The sequence below is a fragment of the Tachyglossus aculeatus genome, chromosome 24 (assembly GCF_015852505.1).
Source record: "Tachyglossus aculeatus isolate mTacAcu1 chromosome 24, mTacAcu1.pri, whole genome shotgun sequence".
NCBI classification, from domain to species: domain Eukaryota; kingdom Metazoa; phylum Chordata; class Mammalia; order Monotremata; family Tachyglossidae; genus Tachyglossus; species Tachyglossus aculeatus.
Genome location: NC_052089.1, coordinates 14,902,240 through 14,909,757, shown reverse-complemented (window position 1 = coordinate 14,909,757; position 7,518 = coordinate 14,902,240).

Below are 7,518 nucleotides of genomic sequence, written 5' to 3'. Positions count from 1 at the left end.
GAGGAGTTGAATCACTCAGTCAATCAATGATAATTAGGTAGGACACAGTCCCACATGGGGCTCATATTTCACTGATTTTAATTTTATGGATGAGGTAACTGAAGCACAGAGAAGTAAAGTGACTTGCCCATAGTAACTCAGCAGACAAGCAGCAGAGTCAAGATTTATAGCCCAGGTTGTGTGCTCTATCCACTGTCACACTGTTTCCCCCTCAAGCTGCCTCTAGTCTAACCCCTCTGCCAGTGACCCAGACACACTGATGGAGTGGGACTGTCCAAGCCAGGGAAAGCAACAGGAGTTGGGCCAGCCTGGCTTGCAAAGTGTGATGCAGCAGGGGTCCAAAAGGAAATGGTGTCTGCCGGCCTCAGTGGAGTAGACACCTCTTAGGCCTGCTAGGGCACAGACCCTGCATTAGCACTGAGCTTCAGGGGAGCCAGAGTTGTGCTCACTGACTCTTTCCACCCAAGCGTGGAGCTACAACTCTTTTGGGGATTGCCTAGGATAAAGTAGCCACACTGAATCTATATATATCAAGCACTTAGTACAGTGCTCTGCACATAGTAAGCGCTCAATAAATACGATTGATGATGATCAACAAACTATATGGTTAACATTCACTTTCTTCCCCTCGTGCAGTCTGATCTCCTATAACCTGGGGATTACTATCTTAATGAACCCTGCTGGCATTCTTGATTATATCCTGCCTTAAGAATAGCATCACATAATGAGTAGTTTGGTGGACACTGCACATGTGAGTACAGCCGTTTCTTCAGACATCACATAACATCCTGTCCAGGCAAACGTGATTTTGGAATAATGTTATGGGAGAACTGAATGCATTCAATCTGGGGAGTGACACGAAGCTACTGAAGGGCTCTGGTGCAGTTGTATGTGCTGTTGATCATTTCACTTGGACAGCATGAAAGGAGAAATCCATTTGGTTTATCATGTAGGTCAAGACAGACAGAATTTTTTGAAAACAAAAATATTTTATGAATAACTTCAGACGGATAGTCAGTTCAGTGTCTAGGGGTTTGCTTTTCAGTCTAGGTACTGAGGTTCCCCCAGGATGAGTGCAGCTAGCTCATATCTGGTTGCCGAGTGTTGTATTTGATTTATATCTGAAGAATACTTGGTTATGTAAGAAAGATCATGAGTACATGCTTTGAGGTATCCTACTATAGAAGGAGGTACCTGAGCACTGCAGATATTGATTATCCAGCAGCTTTTGAAAATACAGTGCATATTATTTCCCATTTGTCTTTATTGTCTGTGCTTTTTGTTTCAGAGTGTTATCCTTCCTTCTATGAAATTTACTATACCACTCTTATTATTTTATGAAGCCCAATTTCTCTCCTGTGTGATGCACCTGCTCAGCTGAACAAACTCTGTATGCCATTCAATCAGTCAATCAATCAGTGGTCCTGGACTAAGTATTTGGGAAGGTTGAGTACAGTTAGAATTTGTAGATACAATCCCTGCCCACAAGAAGCTTACAGTCTAGAGGGAGAGGTTGATCATGCCCTGAAGGGCTGCGATATGGATGAGGTAATATTAATCATCTTTACTGAGGGCTTACTGTATACAAAGCATTGTACTAAGCTCTTAGAAGAATACACTATAACTGAGATGGTAGTCATTTTTCCTGCTAGCATAGAGTTTATGATCTAGAGGAAACTGCCTATTCCCTTCTTCATTTGGCTCCAATATCAACCCCTTATCTTCACATAGAGCTATTTCTCCCACTCATGTTTCACTCAAAGCTCCCAGGAGTGTGACCTTCATTTCTTCAGGTGAAAGCCTACACTATTGGGAGAGAGGACTGAAGTGGTGATGATGATGATGGTATCTGTTAAGCACTTACTATGGGCCAAGCACTGTTTTAAGCACTGGGGTAGATACAGGTAATCAGGTTGTCCCACATGGGGCTCATAGTCTTAATATCCATTTTACAGATGAGGGAACTGAGTTACAGAGAAGTGAAGTGACTTGCCCAAAGTCACACAGCGGATAAGTGGTGGAGGCAGGATTAGAACCCATGACCTCTGAGTCCCAAGCCAATGCTCTTTCCATTAAATCCATGCTGGCTTTGCCCGTCTTTTCATTCTCCCTTCCCCCACATCCAGGAAATCCAAGCTATTATTATTATTATCATCAGCATATCATGAAATGCTGCACAAGATTAATGTTCTACTCCCTGGCCCATTTCCAGACTATTGTTATGATAATATCTACGAAGTAAAATTTTATGTCAAGTTTTTAATGGAAAAATTAAGTCAGTTTCCCTCTATAGCTGAGTATAGTCATAGGAATGTCAGGTGCTCTGTTTCCAAGACTTTCCTACATGTCATATTACTTGAGAGAAAAAAAAAAGCATAACTTTGTGTTGATTCTTGGTTAATTTTAATTTGAAAAGGCATAAAATGCATTCCTAAAATCATGTTTTCTAGATCAGCAAGAGGACCAGATTTATTGTTGAAACTGTGATGTACAGAGTAAGGTCAAATATTTTGGTAAATGGCTGAAGACTGAGTTACTTTGAAAATTATTTTATTTAATCCCAGTGTCCCCAGTATTGAGAGATTCCCTAATGACTTTCAAGTAGATATTATAGTTCTTTGAAAGTATAGCTTGTAAAATGAAATCCAACTGCATAAAGGATCTGTCTTTCCTTCAGCAAAAATATTCTTCTCTGTTGCATTCAAAGAGAGCTTTTGTTTTAAGAATATAAATCCTCTTTAGTATGGATCACCATTGTTGAGAGAGCAGATAGAACTGTAGATTTCATACAGAATTACTTGGAATTCATCAATGGCATCAGATATTTAAGAGAAAAAAGTTGCTTAAAAAATGCAAAGATGCTGCTGTTCCTCCTGCAATCAATATCATCAAATCTTTCCTGCTTTTAAAAGCTGATTTTCCTGTAAGTCTCCTACCATTCTTTAGGTGATAAATGGTAGGCTTTTAGGGAGCAGAACATGTCAACTAGCATGACAACTCTGTTGCTATGATTAAGACCCATTTAAAATAAAATGGACTTTGCTTTGATTTAAATTGCAGGAAAAGTCAGAAAAAACCTGGCTACCATCCTACCAGCCTCTTCGCCTCTCTTCTCTGGTTAGATCCTTAAATCTTCTTAGTTTGCTTTGCCAAATCCCTGACGGTGCCAGAGACCTATTTACCCCCCTGAACTGGAAGCTCCTTGAAAACATGAATTGAGCCAGGCAACATCTCTGAGGGTAAATTTTTTTTGAAGGAAACCTTATCCCAAATACCAGGAAAGCAGAGTCTCTTGGTGACACATTAAGCTGTATTAGATGTCCTTATGAATGACTCAGTGGTATTTATTGAGTACTTACTGACTGCAGAGCACTGTAGTAAGCACTTGGAAAAGTACAGTGAAATAAAGTTGGTAGACATGAACCCTGTCCACAAGTAGTTTACAATCTACCTCAGGCTGACTCTTCACTCCCACACCCCTATCCCCACCTGATTCAACATTGATATGTGGCTCAATTAGTGGGAAGTAGCTGCTGAGAAGCAGCATGGCCTAGTGGGTAGAGCGCTGCCCTGGAAGTCAAAAGGACCTGTGTTCTAATCTCCCCTTCACCACTTGTCTGCTGTGTGACCTGGGGCAAGTGACTTAACTTCTCTGTACCTGTTACCACATCTGTAAAATGAAGACTAACTGTGAGCCCCATGTGGGACATGAACTGTGTCCAATCTGATCTGTGCTTAGTTCAGTGTCTGAAACATAGTAAGCAGTTAACAAATACCATAAAAATTAAAAAAAGGTAAATGTAGCCCATAAAAGTTGACCATCAGCCCCTGACACATATAACAAATATCTCTACTCAATCCACTACTGCAGTTCTCCGGCTGCCCTTCAGATCAGAGTAGCCAGAGCCCTATCAGCAAGTAGCTAGAGCCTCCATTTCAGTCTATACTTCACTCTGCTGCCTGGATGATCTTTGTGCAGAAACGCTCTGGGCATGTTACTCCCCTCATCAGAAGTCTCCAGTGGCTGCCTGTCAAGCTACACATCAAGCAAAAACTCCTCACTCTCGGCTTCAAGGCTCTCCATCAACTCACCCCCTCCTAACTCACCTCCCTTTTCTCCTTCTACAGCCCAGCCCGCACCCTCCGTTTCTCAGCTGCTAACCTCCTCACTGTACCTCGCCTGTCCCGCCGTCGACCCCCGGCTCACGTCCTCCCTCTGGCCTGGAATGCCCTCCCTCCATACATCTGCCAAGCTAGCTCTCTTCCTCCCTTCAAAGCCCTACTGAGAGCTCACCTCCTCCAAGAGGCCTTCCCAGACTGAGCCCCCTTTTTCCTCTCCTCCTCCCCATCACCCCCGCTCTACCTCCTTCCCCTCCCCACAGCACTTGTATATATATTTGTACAGGTTTATTACTATATTTTACTTGTACATATTTGCTATTCTATCTATTTTGTTAATGATGTGCATATAGTTTTAATTTGTTCTGACGACTTTGACACCTGTCTACATGCTTTGTTTTGCTGTCTGTCTCCCCCTTCTAGACTGTGAGCCTGCTGTTGGTTAGGGACCGTCTTTGTATGTTGCCAGCTTGTACTTCCCAAGTGCTTAGTACAGTGCTCTTGTACACAGTAAGTGCTCAGTAAATACGATTGAATAAATGAATGAATCAGCAAGGCTTCTGGTGATGGTGGTGGTCCGGGGTGGGGGGGGGCGAGGTGGAGGGGGCTGGGGGGAAGCTTCTGCTGGGGCAAAAAGAAGAAAGTTGTAGGTTGTCCCACTGGCACAACTTAAGCAGTGGTAGCTGGAAGCCAACAGCCATTGCAGCCACCTAGCAGTGCCAGAATTGTCCCTTTTGGGCCCTAGATGAGAATTTTCAGCACAGCTGGTGACTAGTTTCCAGCTGTGCTAGAAATTCCCAGGTATGGCTCAGTAGAATCAGTTCAACCACTGCAATTATGGAGGCAGTCCTCCTTGTCATCTTCATTGGCAGCAGCTACAGCTGCTCTTGCCAGAACCATCTCAGCTGAATTTTTCTCTTTTACCAACAAGCAGGTGCCAGGTGATTCCCATTTGGGGCCTTTCAGGTGTTGGGACAGAGTCTCCAGCAGGGTAGGCTACCTTGTCTGCACGTGATCTGACTGATCACCTTAGTTCTGGGATCTGTGTAGAACCACCTGTAGGGAGTCTCCAGCTTCGATCTGGGGATTCTGCCATGCTAGAGCTCTGTAACCTGACAGTTATGCAGAGATCAAGAGGTCTGTCAGTCTCAGAGGGGCAGTGTAGCTCCTGAAGGGTAGAAAATTTTCCCCTACCCTCAGCTTCTGAGCCTGGGTTGGAGGCCAGAGCACCATAGAGATTATCCTTACACCCTTACGCCCAAAAGAGAATAAAGCCCTGATAAGCAGGATTTCAGAACCACAGATCTCTGAGTGGCAGCACCCTCAGAGATCAAAAAATCCTACCGATGAGGTGGTCTTTCATTCTCATTCTAGTGGCACTAAAAAGCAATTGCTTTGTTATCACAAGTGCAATAGGATGACAATTGGAAAAATGATACACCTTTTTGAAATTAGTCCATTGTACACAGATGATTTGTAAGACATCCCCTCAAAAAAGAATTTAATAATAGAACAGGAGATTAATGAATGCAAATTGACAAGGAAATCATAAGGTAAAATAAGGTAGTAAAATTATAAAATGAATGTTGTACATCTTGCAGAGTAGGTTGGCTTGAGATGCTCTGTCTGTATCTGGATATGGCTTTTTTTACTTTCACCCTGATTTTGGGCTACAGGGAGGACATCTTGGAGGGCTTTGTCTGTTTCTGTTTGCGTCCAGCTCTAGCTTCTGCATTTGGTTCCAGATATCTGTTTCCAGTTCCACTTATGCTGGATCTCCCTGGAAGGTAGTGTCTTTCGATTAAATCCTATCTGTTTCTACATCTTACTGGGTTAAACTGGAATGTAAGCCTGTTGTTGGGTAGCAACCATCTCTATATGTTGCCTACTTGTACTTCCCAAGCACTTCGTACCATGCTCTGCACACAATAAGTGCTCAATAAATACGATTGAATGAATGAATGAATGAATACATCATCCGTGTGACTTTAGTGCCAGTCTTTCTTGTAACATATGAAATCCCAAATCATGGGCAGAATGGGAAAAGTTTTTTACACAAAAAAAGAAGTGCAAAGGAAAGTGATTTAGTATATTATTCCCCATCTCATTTCCTCTCGATACAATTCAATGGGTGCTGCCAAGTTGATTTCAAGTCTCCTCAGTTTTCATGGATAAAGTCCCTCTGGGAGTCTTCTGATAAATCCCCAAATATTTTTAGGCGGCTGTTGTGTGATATTACTATCATTAGTGCCCATATCTGATGGGAAATTCAGACTTGCATTGGCCCCAGGCATAAGGAATCTCTTCCAAAATGCTAATTCCTCTCGAGGGCATAATCACCCTTCCTATAGTATTTGAGGTCTTTCTGTGTTGAGAAGAATCTCCTTGTGACCTACTGTTGTACACTTCTTCCCCTCTGCTTGACTCTGTGAATACTACAAATTTATTTCTTGAGAGCAAAGCAAAAGAATAAATAGATATAAAGGCAGAAACAAAATTTCGTCTCTGAAAAGTGGTCAATCCAATTTACTTTTTAAGTGTCTATCAATACAGGGGGCTTTGCCAGGCACTCTAGAAAGTGAATTAAATGGGCATGATGTGACACTGCCCTCTTGGAGCTTATTATCTAAGACAGCAACTCTGCTGTAGACAGACATTGAACAGATTCATAAATCTAATGTGCCCAAGCTAAGGAGAAAAGGGTAGAGAACAACAGAGAGTCACCAAGTTTTATATGTACTATGCTTGTCCTCCTGACACACAGAAGATTTAAATCTCATGGGCTGTCAATCCCTTTGTTATTCAAATACTGCATTCACTTGATATTGACGTATTTTGAGATTTTTTTCGAGATTACTTACAATGATACTGATTTTCCAGGACCTTGATCCCACTAAAATGAAAATCAATTTTATGTGGCACAATGAATTAAAAGTGCAAATCAAGCTCTGTAGACATTAAAAAGCCTTTTTGGAAGCGGATTCAGAATTGAATTCTGAACTGGATGTGATGATTGATTACTTCTGAAGTCATTTTTAATAATCCTGTAATATTTCTTTCATCAGATAAAAATTTGTTCTCTTATGCATGCAGGCATGCAGTCCAAAGTATTCTGCCTGGGTGTTTTGATTTTTCCATCTTACAGTCCCAAGAATGTGTCACTTTCTATTCAGAAAAGAAAAATGTGTAAGATAAAATTTGTGTGTAGTAAGGATTTTAATCTTTAAGGAAAAAAATGGGCTGGCCTGGTGAATCACTGTAAATCATTCTCATAGGTACCTCTAGGATAGTTTTTCAGATACTAGGGTGTAACTGCTGAGACATTTGAGATGATTTGGTCTGCTGGCAAGTTGTCCTGTTAATTAAATGTCCTTTCAAACAACAGTATCTTTGAACTTA